Source organism: Triturus cristatus, chromosome 1_1, assembly GCF_964204655.1.
Source record: "Triturus cristatus chromosome 1_1, aTriCri1.1, whole genome shotgun sequence".
NCBI classification, from domain to species: Eukaryota; Metazoa; Chordata; class Amphibia; order Caudata; family Salamandridae; genus Triturus; species Triturus cristatus.
The window spans coordinates 745,380,712-745,398,705 of NC_140579.1; the positions used below are offsets into that span (position 1 = coordinate 745,380,712).

The 17,994-nt window shown below is 44.8% G+C and overlaps 1 long non-coding RNA gene across 1 annotated transcript in view; it reads right to left on the reverse strand.

The window, feature by feature from the left end:
• Positions 1 to 17,994, reverse strand: part of LOC146870984 (uncharacterized) — a 451,776-nt gene that overhangs the window by 38,831 nt on the left and 394,951 nt on the right. Inside the window, exons 2-3 of the long non-coding RNA XR_014959489.1 lie at positions 14,213 to 14,295; positions 13,425 to 13,554 (exon numbers count right to left, since the gene is read on the reverse strand). This is a non-coding gene — a long non-coding RNA (uncharacterized LOC146870984). The remainder of the gene's footprint in view (positions 1 to 13,424; positions 13,555 to 14,212; positions 14,296 to 17,994) is intronic.

Consider the following 17,994-nt stretch of genomic DNA (forward strand, 5'->3'; position numbering starts at 1 on the left):
GTAGTCCTCTGCACCCACCCCTCATATGTCTGGACACTGCTGGGAGTCCTCTGCACCCACCCCTCATATGTCAGGACACTGCTGGTAGTGATATGCACCCACCCCTTATATGTCTGGACACTTCTGGGAGTCCTCTGTACCCACCCCTGATATGTCTGGACACTGCTGAGAGTCCTCCGCACCCACCCCTCATATGTCAGGACACTGCTGGTAGTGATATGCACCCACCCCTTATATGTCTGGACACTGCTGGGAGTCCTCTGCACCCACCCCTCATATGTCTGGACACTGCTGGTAGTGATATGCACCCACCCCTCATATGTCTGGACACTGCTGGGAGTCCTCTGCACCCACCCCTCATATGTGTGTACACTGCTGGTAGTCCTCTGCACCCACCCCTCAAATGTCTGGACACTGCTGGTAGTGATAGGCACCCACCCCTCATATGTCTGGACACTGCTGGGAGTCCTCTGCACCTACCCCTCATATGTCTGGACACTGCTGGGAGTCCTCTGCACCCACCCCTCATATGTCTGGACACTGCTGGTAGTGATATGCACCCACCCCTCTATGTCTGGACACTGCTGGGAGTCCTCTGCACCCACCCCTCATATGTCTGTACACTGCTGGTAGGCCTCTGCACCCACCCCTCATATGTCTGGACACTGCTGGGAGTCCTCTGCACCCACCCCTCATATGTCTGGACCCTGCTGGGAGTCCTCTGCACCCACCCCTCATATGTCTGTACACTGCTGGTAGTCCTCTGCACCCACCCCTCATATGTCTGGACACTGCTGGTAGTGGTATGCACCCACCCCTCATATGTCTGGACACTGCTGGGAGTCCTCTGCACCCACCCCTCATATGTCTGGACACTGCTGAGAGTCCTCCGAACCCACCCCTCATATGTCAGGACACTGCTGGTAGTGATATGCACCCACCCCTTATATGTCTGGACACTGCTGGGAGTCCTCTGCACCCACCCCTCATATGTCTGGACACTGCTGAGAGTCCTCCGCACCCACCCCTCATATGTCAGGACACTGCTGGTAGTGATATGCACCCACCCCTTATATGTCTGGACACTGCTGGGAGTCCTCTGCACCCACCCCTCATATGTCTGGACACTGCTGGTAGTCCTCTGCCCCCACCCCTCATATGTCTGTCCACTGCTGGTAGTGATATGCACCCACCCCTCATATGTCTGTCCACTGCTGGTAGTGATATGCATCCACCCCTCATATGTCTGTCCACTGCTGGGAGTCCTCTGCACCCACCCCTCATATGTCTGGACACTGCTGGGAGTCCTCTGCACCCACCCCACATATGTCTGTCCACTGCTGGGGTTCCTCTGCACCCACCCCTCATATGTCTGGACACTGCTGGTAGTCCTCTGCACCCACGCCTCATATGTCTGGACACTGCTGGTAGTGATATGCACCCACCCCTCATATGTCTGTCCACTGCTGGTAGTGATATGCGCCCACCCCTCATATGTCTGTCCACTGCTGGGAGTCCTCTGCACCCAACCCTCATATGTCTGGACACTGCTGGGAGTCCTCTGCACCCACCCCTCATATGTCTGGACACTGCTGGTAGTGATATGCACCCACCCCTCATATGTCTGTCCACTGCTGGTAGTGATATGCACCCACCCCTCATATGTCTGTCCACTGCTGGGAGTCCTCTGCACCCACCCCTCATATGTCTGGACACTGCTGGGAGTCCTCTGCACCCACCCCTCATATGTCTGGACACTGCTGGTAGTGATATGCACCCACCCCTCATATGTCTGGACACTGCTGGGAGTCCTTTGCACCCACCCCTGATATGTCTGGACACTGCTGAGAGTCCTCCGCACCCACCCCTCATATGTCAGGACACTGCTGGTAGTGATATGCACCCACCCCTTATATGTCTGGACACTGCTGGGAGTCCTCTGCACCCACCCCTCATATGTCTGGACACTGCTGGTAGTGATATGCACCCACCCCTCATATGTCTGGACACTGCTGGGAGTCCTCTGCACCCACCCCTCATATGTGTGTACACTGCTGGTAGTCCTCTGCACCCACCCCTCAAATGTCTGGACACTGCTGGTAGTGATAGGCACCCACCCCTCATATGTCTGGACACTGCTGGGAGTCCTCTGCACCTACCCCTCATATGTCTGGACACTGCTGGGAGTCCGCTGCACCCACCCCTCATATGTCTGGACACTGCTGGTAGTGATATGCACCCACCCCTCTATGTCTGGACACTGCTGGGAGTCCTCTGCACCCACCCCTCATATGTCTGTACACTGCTGGTAGGCCTCTGCACCCACCCCTCATATGTCTGGACACTGCTGGGAGTCCTCTGCACCCACCCCTCATATGTCTGGACCCTGCTGGGAGTCCTCTGCACCCACCCCTCATATGTCTGTACACTGCTGGTAGTCCTCTGCACCCACCCCTCATACGTCTGGACACTGCTGGTAGTGGTATGCACCCACCCCTCATATGTCTGGACACTGCTGGGAGTCCTCTGCACCCACCCCTCATATGTCTGGACACTGCTGAGAGTCCTCCGAACCCACCCCTCATATGTCAGGACACTGCTGGTAGTGATATGCACCCACCCCTTATATGTCTGGACACTGCTGGGAGTCCTCTGCACCCACCCCTCATATGTCTGGACACTGCTGAGAGTCCTCCGCACCCACCCCTCATATGTCAGGACACTGCTGGTAGTGATATGCACCCACCCCTTATATGTCTGGACCCTGCTGGGAGTCCTCTGCACCCACCCCTCATATGTCTGGACACTGCTGGTAGTCCTCTGCACCCACCCCTCATATGTCTGTCCACTGCTGGTAGTGATATGCACCCACCCCTCATATGTCTGTCCACTGCTGGTAGTGATATGCATCCACCCCTCATATGTCTGTCCACTGCTGGGAGTCCTCTGCACCCACCCCTCATATGTCTGGACACTGCTGGGAGTCCTCTGCACCCACCCCTCATATGTCTGTCCACTGCTGGGGTTCCTCTGCACCCACCCCTCATATGTCTGGACACTGCTGGTAGTCCTCTGCACCCACGCCTCATATGTCTGGACACTGCTGGTAGTGATATGCACCCACCCCTCATATGTCTGTCCACTGCTGGTAGTGATATGCGCCCACCCCTCATATGTCTGTCCACTGCTGGGAGTCCTCTGCACCCAACCCTCATATGTCTGGACACTGCTGGGAGTCCTCTGCACCCACCCCTCATATGTCTGGACACTGCTGGTAGTGATATGCACCCACCCCTCATATGTCTGTCCACTGCTGGTAGTGATATGCACCCACCCCTCATATGTCTGTCCACTGCTGGGAGTCCTCTGCACCCACCCCTCATATGTCTGGACACTGCTGGGAGTCCTCTGCACCCACCCCTCATATGTCTGGACACTGCTGGTAGTGATATGCACCCACCCCTCATATTTCTGGACACTGCTGGGAGTCCTTTGCACCCACCCCTCATATGTCTGGACACTGCTGGGAGTCCTCTGCACCCACCCCTCATATGTCTGTCCACTGCTGGGAGTCCTCTGCACCCACCCCTCATATGTCTGGACACTGCTGGTAGTGATATGCACCCACCCCTCATATGTCTTTCCACTGCTGGTAGTGATATGCACCCACCCCTCATATGTCTGTCCACTGCTGGGAGGCCTCTGCACCCACCCACGCATCCCCTTGGAGCTGTACACTGCTGGCCAGGACCTACACACACAACAATTTGAAGATAACATGCTGGGCCAGTCCTCTATGCCCCCATTCCTGGCGTATCCTCGTATACAAATTTTCCTGCTGCCGTAACGGGGTACGTGTGGTACGGACCGTACACACGCATATATGCGTGGGTACGGTCCGTACCTGAGTACTCATGGGGCCGTAGGGGTACACACGTACCCACGTATTCATGCGTGGGTACGGTCCGTACCACTGTTGTCATGGTGCCGTAGGGGTATGTGTGGTACGCACCGTACCCACGCATTCATGCGTGGGTACGGTCCGTACCACTGTTGTCATGGCGCAGTGGGGGTACGTGCCACTGTTGTCATGGTGACATAGGGGTATGTGTGGTACGCACCGTACCCACGCATTCATGCATGGGTACGGTCCGTACCACTGTTGTCATGGCGCCGTAGGGGTACATGTATTGTATGCACCGTACCCACAAATGTTGTTCTCACCTTCTGCGGCGTGTGCGTCAGGTGCGGTGCACCAGGTCGTAGGCCAAGAGGACCGGATGACACGTACGATGGGGTTCATGGCTGTACATCGCGTACCGGGGTTCCGTGGTGTAGGGTTCTGCTTTTCCAGCAGTTTTTCGCTCCCGTAGTCACAGCGAGGTACGTAGTGACGTCGGTACGAATCGTACTTGCTGGGCCGGAAAACGCTGCTGAAATATGTACGGACGTCGCGTACAAGCATTTCCGGATCGTAATCGTGGGTATTATATTGCTGTACGGTCTTTTGTACGATTCGTACAGAAAAAGGCTTTCTGTACGAATCGTACGTCCTAGGTTGTAGAATGAGATTACCTGGTACGAGTCGTACGGAGAAAATGCTCCGTACGACTATTCGTACTGCCTTTTTCCATGAATGGAATCGGCCCCAAAATAATCAATAAACCTAAACCAAAAATTGCTATTGCAAATATAGTAAATTCGCAGACATTGGACAAACAGGTACAGCAAAACAGTACTCATCTTCTGAAAAAAGTAAGTGAATGTTTAACATAAATCAGATTTAAATTTAAACAAAAAAAATCTCAATCCAAAATTTCATTTTTATTTCTAATACATTCACACTTTGAAGAGAGACATACACGTACCAAAATTAATTTAAATCTCTGAAGAACTCCATCAGTAAGTTTATGCTAAAGTAGTTTTATAACCTAAAAACTTTACACAAGTTTGACTTTTAAATAAATAATGTATGTAATGAAAGATGCTGGGCAGTAGTCTGAGGCAAAATTACTATTGTAACTCAGCAAGGTGCTTACCTCTGGGAAGGTGCTGGTCAGTGGCGGGGGGCAAAATTACTATTATAACTCTGACAGGTGTTTGCCTCAGGGAAGGTGCAGGTCAGTGGTGTGGGGCAAACTTACTATTCTAACTCTGAAGGGTCTTAGCCTCAGAGAAAGGTTCTGGTCAGTGGTGGGGGCAAACTTACTATTCTAACTCTGCAGGGTGCTTGCCTCAGGGAAGGTGCTGGTCATTGGCGGGGGTAAAAATAATTATTCGAACCCCACTGTGTGCTTGCTCAGGGTAGGTGCTGGTCTCTGGTGGAGGGCATAGTTAATATTCTAACTCCACAGGGTGCTTGCCTCATGAAAGGTGCTGGTCACTTTTTGCTGTACTAAATGTAAACAAACAAAGTGAATACATACAGGCATTATACATCTTTTAACGCAGCTTGAATAATCTCCATCTAAAATCAATACAATCAAATCCATCAACTGGACTACAAAACATCTTCTCAAGCACTTGTTCAACAAGCAGAAGACCTCTCACGGGTAAAATGTTTGAAAAACCTAATGTTGCAACCAAAACTAACAAAAACATTTATTTTTAGAAAGCAAAAAGCCAAGCAACCATCAATCATTAAAAATCCACTTTTCTTTTAGACCTACTCAACATCACCCAGAAACTAAATTAACAAAAACAGCTGAAGATGCCAACCTACACTAGCAAAAGGGCAAACAAAGGAACCTTACTAGGGTGAGGCATACTACTTTAACTATACGAAATGCCTCTTTATCTTTTAACAGGAATCAACAACAAACCATATTACAAAATCACAGCAGGTAAAATCTAAATAAAACAATGTAATAAACCGCATGTTCCTAAAAAACTCAATATACAACCAAATAACTATTAACCTTTTTTTGCAGGTTGTAATCAATAAACAATATCAAATTAGAAAAGCACAGCAAAACATTGTAAAACATGTATTCTGAAATATAGATAGTCAAACATGTAGAACTAACAAAAACAAATTGGGAAGTTTAAACGTTTATTTAAAAAAAATACATAAACTCTGTTTCTCCCTTCTTTAACAGACATATACATAATGGCATCAGGAAGACAAGCCACCTATGTGAAATCCCAAAGAAGAAATTGACTCCTAAAGCCCGGTGACTACCTTTATTGTAAGGAGAGATTAACTTAGCCCAGGAGTCATTGGAGGTGTGTATTTGGAAAACAGAAGGGGTCCCCTGCAAAAAGGATGAGCCTTGGCAGGGAAATATAATGTATGGAAAAGGCAAAAAGGCACCAGGCTCCGTGCAAGGATAAAATAGCACAAAGCGCGGTAACTCCAGAGACACAACAAAAATCAATATAATTGTATGACAAAAATTAATTAGAATTAATATTTTTTATTTAATATTCTTTTTTTGTATTCATTGCTTTGTTAATATGCATGATAAATACTTTTATATACATGATTATTGTTGTTCAATCAAAGAGTAGATTTTGTTGTGAAAAACACATCCATAGGATAATCAATGATCAACCATTAAACACATCACAAGAATGAATGAATAATTCAGTTAATAAAGAATCTATTCAATGGCATGAAAACACTGAACAAGTACATGAAAATATAAGATTATAAAACACTGAACAAGTACACAAAAATATGAAATTATGACGCGTTCGGCAAAGCCTTCTTCAGAATATTCTTGTCAGTGATTACTGTAAAAAGACAGTGTTATTTATTGACCAAAAAAGAGAAAACGGAAGAACAATTTAATTAAAACCTGTTGATATTCACAATTTCACTCTGAAGTTACAGAGCTTCATTAACAATTAATAGATGAGTCAAATGACTCCATCCCAACTAGGGAATTATTATGTTTAAAACAGTAACAAACACTGAACAAGTCCGTGAACCCACACCCAATTGGTGTCGTGAAACTCCAACATCCAAGTGAATAACTGACAGATAATACAAGAAACAAACACATGTATCCATTATGAAAGTGGGAAGATTAGAGGAGAAAATAAAGAATACTAAAACAATATAAGAGAGATATGGTATGGCTCCTACCTATAGCGTGGTAAATTATTCGTTCAAGAAGCGGAAAATTACTTGATCATGAAGCCAGCGAATAATCATAAATAATCTTCAAAGAAAAATAAAAGGATATATGATTATAATTAAACTATACTCAATAATATAGTGTCTCTGAGATCCCATGAATGAAAGGAGAAATAATACTGAAAACTAATAATAATAAATGATGAGTGGGCGTCGCAAGCTCTTACCAAATTGAAGTGGATTGCGACAAAGGGCTGGTATAAGTCCGAGTATACTAGCATATGACTCTCATTCAGTCAATATGAAATTCTAAAAAAATGAAATAAGTCTCCTCATTAACGATGTCACCCTTGTATTTCTAGAGTAAATAATCTTCAATGGGATATTTAGATTCAGAATCCGTTTTGTAAACACAACCTGACTAGTCATACATACCCGGTATACAGGCAAGTGAGGCTTGATGATAGATAAATCCTCTGCTATATGTGATAAAAAATGCACCACGATCTCTAGAAAGACTTGTACACCAAATTTCACATTCCAAAAATTATTAATGCTTGTAGAGTCATGTCTCATGCTGAAGATCAGTGGATATACGCCTAAGGCCTCAGTCGATATCCTGGGGTTCAAATGGCAAACACGGTAACTTCTACAATCAAAACATAAAATTCAAGATAAGATAAAATGAAAAATGATGAAACCTAGATCATCCATAATGTAAATGGTTAACATGCTTAAGGACCTTAGCCTTTAGTAACTGACAAAAATGGCCCGTTATTTTATTTTAGTCTTCCCGCTAAAGAATATGTAATAGACGCATAATATTGATAAATTTATGCGTAAAGATGTGAAACTTACTCAGTGCCTGATATAAATTATCTCAAGCACTAATTATAAAATATTGGCGAACTGAAGACTGTGAAAAAACATGTATAAATATGGTCTAAACCCAAGTATTAGCGTAATTGCAACCATCAACTTTAACCTCCTTTACAGAATCCTGTCTATGCGTAAAAGAGACACATACGGTAACTAGCTGACCAGATGGCAGTGAACAAACCCACTAGTATGTACCGGAATTGCGGCAAGGATACACGGATCTGCTTCCATTATGTCGCTGTACGGAAATGAACGCACGCCATGCGATGTCTTTTATATGATTAAAACAATCCGGTACACCCTTGTAATGACGTGTTTAGTAGACGCGTCTATGTCTAGCTAGAGTTTCAAACACCAATATCGCGGCCATCTTGGAATATGGTATTGTGTTTGAGACACACATAGGATTTACTGAGAGAAAGTTCTCATTTGTTATAATGTGCTGCAGACGAGCAACCCTGCAGAAAAATCGACATCCTTCGGTGACAAAGCACCCATCCGGTGGTTGATTTAAAAAGAATAACATGTAGCTAAAAATGCTACGTTAGCAGATCGTTGTTATCTAACGTGAGGACCTTGTCCATGACAATGTCCATCCAGAGCAGCAGAACACGTGATGACACGAGCGAACCACGGCTCGACACACATGGCACAATAAAGATGGCTGAAAATACATATATCGATCACAACCAGATGAAGGATCAAAGATAACTCAGAGATGAAAAATCACGGAGGGATTATCTGGGCCAAGCAACTTTACTTGATTGCTTGGTCCCATGGAATTGCCAAATTTAATCCCCTAATAGCTGTACCCAGGGTAAAAATCCAGTACACTTCTCTGAATTTTCTGATGCTATCCATGTTAGTTCCTACTTTCTGTGTGATCTTTTCAATGACATACCACTGCATGTCATCAGGTTGGTGATTCTGTTCCAGATAATGTATGACCATTGGGGCCACAACCTTTTTTGTCCGTATGGCGGACCTATGCTCAGTTAGTCTTACATTAAGGGCTCTGCTTGTTTCGCCTACATATCCAAGGCTGCATGGACATACTATCAGATAAATGACATTGGATGTCTTACAATTACTCAAACTAGTAGAGGTTAAAACCTGATTGTTGAACCGGAATGTTGGGCCTTCTATTGCTGACACGCATGATTTGCAACTAGTACATTTGTATGTACCAACCACTGGTTGCATCCCTGTTAAACTAGTCTGATATGATGGGACAATGTTGTTCATACGAGAATTGACTATATAGTCTTTGAGATTTTTATTGCGCCTAAAAGCAAACAAGGGTTTAGGCATAACATCTGTAGTCAATGTGTCCACATTGAGTATTTGCCAGCTAGAATAAACCGCGTGTCTAATCCTATCATTTAGCATAGAGTGACGGGCAATAAACACTAAAGAAGGGTCTTGTGTGCTCTGCCTTTGAGTCAACAAGTGTTGACGGTCAAAAAACCGGGCTCGCTTGTATGAATCTCTGATGATCTTCAGAGGGTAGCCTCTATTCTGAAATTTAGTTTTCATGGCTATCGCCTTGGTGTCAAAATCCATTATACTGGTGCAATTGCGTCTAAGACGCAAAAATTCACCGAAAGGGATGCTATTTTTCTGTGTAACAGGGTGAAAACTGTCATAATGTAACAGGGTATTCCTGGCAGTCGGCTTAATAAATAAATCCACTGCCAGGATCCCTGATTCATGCTTAATAAGTACATCCAGATATTCCACCTGTTTAGAACTGATGGTATATGTGAAACGGATTTTAGAGTCACATAAATTGATCCATTCTAGAAAATGCTGAAGATTTTCTTCAACATCGATCCAGACAAAAAAGACGTCATCTATGAACCTTGACCATTTGGTCACAGATTCAAAGAAAGGGGCAATCTCATTGAAGATAAACTTGTTTTCAAACAAAGACATGTAAATATTCGCCACCGTAGGTGCGCAGGAAGCGCCCATACTTACACCTTGACTTTGCTTATATAGTTGACCCTTGAACTCAAAGATGTTATCAGATAATACTATTTTAAGACATTCCAGAATGAAAACAGTGGGGCCTATGATATTATAGGCCTTGATAAACCAGTGTACAGCTTCAATTGCTCCATCTATGGGGATGTTACTGTACAAAGACTCAATGTCCATAGTTACTAGAAATTGAGTCATAGGGCAAAACGTAGTACCTTCAACTAAGTTGATGATATGTCTGGTATCTTGTACAAAGGCAGGTGTCCGGGAAACATATGGGCAAAGCAGCGCGTCCACATATTTAGCTAATGGTTCTGTAACCGACCCTATAGTTGTTACAATAGGTCTTAGAGGAGGATCCTTTTCACTTTTGTGAATTTTAGGAATGCTATAAATACTGGCTAACCTAGGGTTGTCAACATTCAGAAAATTCCACTCTTTATCACAAATCTCTCCGTCTCTCAGTGCTCGATCAGTGATTTTGCGTATCTTAGCTGCAATCGTTTTAGTTGGGTCTCTGGTAATTGGAGTATAAAACCGAGTATCTCCCAACATGTATTCCATTTTAGCGACATATGTGGTAGTGTCGAAAACAACAATGCCACCCCCTTTGTCACAAGCTTTAATAGTTTTGTCTGTACTATTTTTAAGGTTTTGTAGTGACTTATATTCTTCTTTATCAAGATTGAAGGGAGTCCTTTGAACATGTTTAGTTAAATTAACAAATTTCTTATATAGTACCTGCACAAATACCCCTACTTGCGGTGGCAATTGATCAATAGTGGGGGTAAAAGCAGATTTTAATGTGAGACCCGATAGGTTATTTTCCACATTGTGGTGTTCATGACTTGCAAAGAATACTCTAAGTCTAATCTTTCTAAGAAAGGACTGGAGATCTCTAAATAACTCAAATTTATTTAGACCTGAGTGTGGTACAAAAGTGAGGCCTTTAGATAATAAAGACAAGGTAGATGCTGATAAAGACGAGCTACTGAGATTGAAGGCAGGTGTTTGCTCTATTCTCTCCAATATCTTGAATTCCGTGTCACCAGAAATTGATCGTAGTCCATTTGTTGATGTGCTTGGAATTGATTGGAGTTCATCTGTGGATTGGATTGAAACCTTGGTTGATATTGAGTTCTCCATTTCCCCCGCCTGTTGTAGCATCTCCCTAAAAAAGGAAGTGTGGATCGCTGTCTACCAGAGTTGAATCTTGCATTTTGGAATCCCTGAGCTCCTTGTTGCCCCTCATTTTCAGAGTCTGAAGACTCAGAAAAAGTGATGACTTTTTTTCCATAATTATATTGCCGGTTTGAGAATTGATCATACTGACCACCTTCAGGTTGTCTATAGTATTGATCTGTTAGATAGGGATAGGTGGACTCCTTGCTGAAAAACCGGATATCTTTCTTTAGTTTATCTACTTTACGTTTAGTAAGATATTCAGTATAGGAGTGTAGATCTTTTTCTATATCCTCTATCCTCATTGGAGGTGTGTGCAGTATTACTCATTCAATTGAACAGGCAGAGCAGTTACTCCCGGTGACACTGTTGAAAGGACCACAGAGCATAACCTCTCTGCCTCTGCAATGGAGATTGAGGTTAGAAAAAACAAACTAAATGAAAGAACTTGCATCCACCTCCACTGAACCCTGTGGTGCAATTTTGAGGGAGGTATCCCAACACATTCCTATACATGTAGCAAGTTGTATGCCCACAATCCCAAATTTACGCAGAATTATACAGAGAAAAAAACAGGCAAGTAACCCCCAACGTATAACTTTCCAAACATACTCTGATATTAACATTCCTCTTAACCTAACTGTTACCGTTACTAATGAAACCTTTTATTTGTATGACAACAAATACCCTCAGAAAAGGTTACTAATCTTTAGCACACCCCATAACCTGGTAAAATTGCAGACTAGAGATATTTGGATGATGGATGGGACGTTTAAATCCACACCCCATCCTACGTTGATAACACTGTAGTTCCCTAGTATACAGTTTACTAACTGATAAGTAAACCTCAACACAGAATTTTTAACAGTGGAAAAATCTAAAACACAAAATAAAAGTCCTAGAAAAGTGCTCATTGGTTTTGAATTATCCATGATTAACACCATAACCAAAATGTATTCTGATACCCAATTTCAAGGATGCTTTTTTCACTTTTCACAGGCGTATTGGAGAAAAATTCAGAAATCATCCTTAGTTGAGGATTACATATCAGACAGTAAACTGCAATTTATGTGAAAAAAACTAACTGCCTTGTGCTTTGGTCTTCCTGACTGTGTGGATGAATACTACACATCAATTACTGAATCTGAGTATTTTACTGCAAATGGACATAAATTGGGTGCCCTACTAAATTACATTGAGGACACATGGATTGGCCATCTAAGCAGATCAGGTCGCGGGAGGGATCCAAGGTTTCCTGTAAAGTGGTGGAACTGTTACACGACCTGCTTAGACAGAGGAGCGAAGACCAATAATGCCATAGAGGGATGGCACAATAAATCAATTGGAAAGCTTCATCCAAACTTTTATCATTTCTTGGAAATTTTAATGAAGGAGCAAAGTTTCCAAGAAATTAGAATAGTGTAATCATTGACTGGTAGTCTGAACCCACGAATTTCCTGAAGAACAAAAGAAATGTCAGAGTGACTACTGGGACAAATTTAACAGTTTTAGTTGAAGGTGGCTTCAGACAATCTAGTCAATATTGCACACATGCTACATTTCTGACTATCACTAACACCTATTCTACCTTACAGTTTTGGACCCTGATGCTCAGGACGGCTCACCACTGTGAGTAATAGGGGGAATTGCACGCTTCCTTTAGCGCATATTTGTGCAGCACAAGGCCATTTAATGTTAAGGCAGAAATCTACACATGAAATACAAGGATTGACTGATTGTGAACACATAATGGAAGCAGTGTGAGAGGAGTTTTCAAAAGAGAATGTGATGAGAATAGACGGCGACATTGGTTTTTAACTAGTGAGGAAATCATAGTGGGATTATGTGAGTATCTGACATAGGCCTTGTGTGAAGAAATCAGAACCTATGGTGTTTTTGACATTTGGATCACCTCAGTTTGGACTTGTGCCCTGAAGAAGTCCTGTGTGAATAGGGACGAAATGTGTATGCTGTTTTTTCTAGATGTATCATCCTGTCTTGTCTAGTCATTTGAAGACGTTTGAAAAAAGACAACAAAGAATTTATAAGGACGTGAACGTTTTCATTATAAACAAAAACGATTGGTTTTGCTGTCTCACATATTCGTGATGTATGAAATATGTTTGAATATTATATAACTTTTGAGAAGTGGATTTTTGATATTTCAAGGCATTGTGCTCCTCAATCTGTCTAGTTGTACCTATTCTACCTTACATGCCTGTTTTGCACATAAAAATTGAATTAATTTGCCATTTCTCAAAACATTTAAAAAAAAAAAAAAAAAAGTTGGGTTTCCTACCTTCAGTTGTCTTCCTTCTTCGACTCTTGGTCTTTTGTAAACTTCCGGAGTTCACCAAGAGTCTGGAGCACACCAAAAATCCAAAATATCAAATCCATAATACACTATCGAATCCAAAGCCCGTGTAAAACTATCAAAAGAGACACAGATTGGCATAGCCATATATTACAGCAGACACACTGCTGCAAAATATACTTTGTAAACTTTAAAAAACGCATCCCAATAAAAAAAATCACAAAACATGAAATACTTTGGCAAAAAACGCAACAAGAAATCCATTGTTGCAATCCACTTTCCGTACATTTGAAATCCATCCATTTTTTGGCAAAAGTTTTACAAAAACCAATAATCCAAACTTTAACATGCAGTAAAACTCTTGCATTAAGTTAAAATCCATTTGAAAAACTTCCAAATTGTCCAAAACATTTATTTAGCCATCCATGCCAGCTATGTTCTCCAAACTTCCACGTGCTCAAACATCCATGAATACGCTACGCTTTTTTTTATGAACGTGACACACCAAACAAGGAAAAAAAAATTGTTTCCTTTACACAATGGTTTAAAAGAAATGTTAATAATTATTTCCACTTCATTTTTTTTTTTTTAAACTAAAAGTGTAAAAAAAGCCATCAACCCTACGTGGGCCTACAACCACTACCTGAAAATGTGGGGAAAAAATTCAAAACATGAATCAAAATATGAACATGTATCTAACTACCTCCCTCCTCTCTCCTTTCAATAAACTATGCCACCCACAATCTCTATTTAATAAATAAAATGTGTCTTACCTGACTGCAGCTCTTCCTTGCTTCTGATCTTGACAGCAAAGCTCCACCAACTGTAGAAACAAATGCACAACCGTGAACGTCATCTGTAAAAGTAAAAATAAAAAAAGAACAATTTCACCCATTGACTTGAGTGGAAAAACATGGGAAAACTCCCAAAAAGATATTTGAAAAATGTTAACGTACTTCTTGGAAAACGTTTTTATTTTTGTAAAATAATATATAATAAAATGTATTTATAATAATTTACTTTACGTTTTTGATTCACTATTATATTTCTTTATAAATAAATAAATCTTTTAAACAAATACCTTTATGTGTCCTATTTAATTATTTCATTTAAAAAAATATATTTAGTATTATATTTTTTGCTGTATTTTTATAACATTATCTGAGTGTACATATATCCATCTTTATCTATTTTTAAATGTTTTATCATTTTATTGTTTATAAACTAATATTTATAAGTAAGGTTTTAATAAATAGAACACACCCCTAAACCAAAACTCTATTTCTCTAGCATCACATGCCAGATTGTAAATATTAAACCCTCATAACTATTGATTTTAATGATCACTTTGGTGCCGATTCCGATCCTGTAAAACCCGGGTACGAATGGTCGTACGGAGCGTTTTCTCCGTACGACTCGTACCCGGGAAATCCTCCTTATAAACCAGCAAGTACGAATCGTACAGAAATACCATTTCCGTACGATTTGTACAAAAGTACGTGCGGCGAAAAAATACCCACAATTCCGATCCGGGACATCACGTACGTGACGTCCGGACGGAGTCAGGCAGCGTTTTACGGACCAGCAAGTACGATTCGTGCCTACGTCACTCCGCACGGACCATTTTTTTACGGCAGCCAAAAACTGCCGGGAAATTGAGGACGAAGCGAAGAAGGAGCACCGGTACGCGACGGACAGCCATGGACCCCATCCTACGTGTCATCCCGGCCCTCCTAGCCTACGAAACCGACGCAGACGCCGCAGAAGGTCAGAACAACACCCAGGGGCAAAGAGGGGGGGGGGCAGGGGCAGGAAACATAACTCCCACCCAAGTTAAATTGAAAATATGTCCTGTACATACATGACCTCCTGGCTCTTGTCACTTCGGGGAGGGCGTGTCCACCACTCCCTACGTACCGTCACAACAGAAGTGGACGTGGACGCGTACCCGTCACCACGACAATGGTGGTGCGGACTGTACCCACGCTGTGGGGGTGTGGGTACGGCCCGTACCACCATTGGAGTGGTGATGAAGGTGTACACGCCGTACCCACGCCCTCAGAGCGTGGGTACGGCGCGTACCCCTCCATCACCACTCCAATGGTGGTACGGGCCGTACCCATGCCCCCACAGCGTGGGTACGGCGCGTACACCTCTATCACCACTCCAATGGTGATACGGGCCGTACCCACGCCCACACAGCGTGGGTACGGCACGTACACCTCCATCACCACAACAATGGTGCTACGGGTCGTACCCACGCCCCCACAGCGTGGGTACGGCTCGTACCACCATTGGAGTGGTGATGGAGGGGTACGCGCCATACCAACGCCCTCAGAGCGTGGGTACGGCCCGTACCACCATTGGAGTGGTGATGGAGGGGTACGCGCCGTACCCACGCCCTCAGAGCGTGGGTACGGCCCGTACCACCATTGGAGTGGTGATGGAGGGGTACGCACCGTACCCACGCCCTCAGAGCGTGGGTACGGCCCGTACACCCTATGAATGCGGGGTTAGGGTCCGTCCCACCCGTACCCCTACGGCACCAGTACAGATGGTTACAAGGCTTATACATGCCACGAATGTTGGCATAGGGCCTAGTAAAGCATATACGCAGTATATTGGTGTGTGTGTATGCACAGGACAGCAGTGTACTGCACCAAGGGGGCGGGTGGGTGGGTGGCTGCAGAGGACTCCCAGCAGTGGACAGAGACATGGGGGTGGGTGCCCAGGACTCCCAGCAGTGCCCAGACATATGAGGGGTGGGTGCAGAGGCCTCCTAGCAGTGCCAGACATATGAGAGGTGGGTGCATATCACTCCCAGCAGTGCCCAGACATATGAGGGGTGGGTGCAGAGGCCTCCCAGCAGTGCCCAGACATATGAGGGGTGGGTGCATATCACTCCCAGCAGTGCCCAGACATATGAGGGGTGGGTGCATATAACTCCCAGCAGTGCCCAGACATATGAGGGGTGGGTGCAGAGGCCTCCCAGCAGTGCCCAGACATATGAGGGGTGGGTGCATATCACTCCCAGCAGCGCCCAGACATATGAGGGGTGGGTGCATATCACTCCCAGCAGTGCCCAGACATATGAGGGGTGGGTGCAGAGGCCTCCCAGCAGTGCCCAGACATATGAGGGGTGGGTGCTTATCACTCCCAGCAGTGCCCAGACATATGAGGGGTGGGTGCAGAGGACTCCCAGCAGTGCCCAGACATATGAGGGGTTGGTGCAGAGGCCTCCCAGCAGTGCCCAGACATATGAGGGGTGGGTGCATATCACTCCCAGCAGTGCCCAGACATATGAGGGGTGGGTGCAGAGGACTCCCAGCAGTGCCCAGACATATGAGGGGTGGGTGCAGAGGCCTCCCAGCAGTGCCCAGACATATGAGGGGTGGGTGCAGAGGCCTCCCAGCAGTGCCCAGACATATGAGGGGTGGGTGCATATCACTCCCAGCAGTGCCCAGACATATGAGGGGTGGGTGCAGAGGACTCCCAGCAGTGCCCAGACATATGAGGGGTGGGTGCAGAGGCCTCCCAGCAGTGCCCAGACATATGAGGGGTGGGTGCAGAGGCCTCCCAGCAGTGCCCAGACATATGAGGGGTGGGTGCATCCTCCTCAGATGACCACAACTCCATGGGTCCATGAACGCATCCCCAATGTGCGACTATGTTGAGAGTGCCATATCAACACATCACTGACAGCAGTGTCCCACTCCCATGAGGATGGATGTCAGTCCCCCACTGCATGACACACCACATGTGGGTGCAATGACAAATGACACATGCATACCCACCCCTGGCGGAGGCTGCACAACACACACACTGAGATCATGTCACAAGACTGTATAGTTATGTGAAACCCACTAAACTAAGAGAGCCAAAGGGGACACACACTGTCACGCACATTCCCGGACTGATAGGAATGTACAGGTGCTGGCACAGCCACCAAGTTGTTGTCTCCCATGGAAGGAATAGGGTGGACTTCCCACAGATACAATGCCCACAATTGTCAGTCAGGTGACCAAATACCCTGCAGAACAAGTACCATATGTGTGCTAGGCTGGGAGTACACACATGCATAGTGCGGAAAAGGGACCATTTCCCCATGGAGGCATGGCAACATACTCTATACACAAGTACAGTGACTACCAAGGATGGCACAGACGATACAGCCGGACACATTGCTGAGCAGGCATGGACATAGTTGAAGGGATCCATCAGCCACCAAGGGAATGTAGACACAGGTCAGCACAACAATGGTGCAACTCCCTGCAGGGAAGATGTCAGGTGCCACAGAGGAAGGAACACTCCTTGGGACAATGTCTCAAAACACAAAGAGCATACACGACCAAAGAATAATTGCAGAGACCTTGTGATGCCACGCAGATACCAGGGTACACCCCATGAGCAGCAGACTACTACATTTCCCAGATACCCAACACATGATCACCACCCCAACTCATGGAGCATCAGCACCAACATCAATACCTGAAAAGCAATTGTGTGCAAAGTAAAAACAAAATGCTTTATTCAGCATGAAAACAAAAAGTAGAAA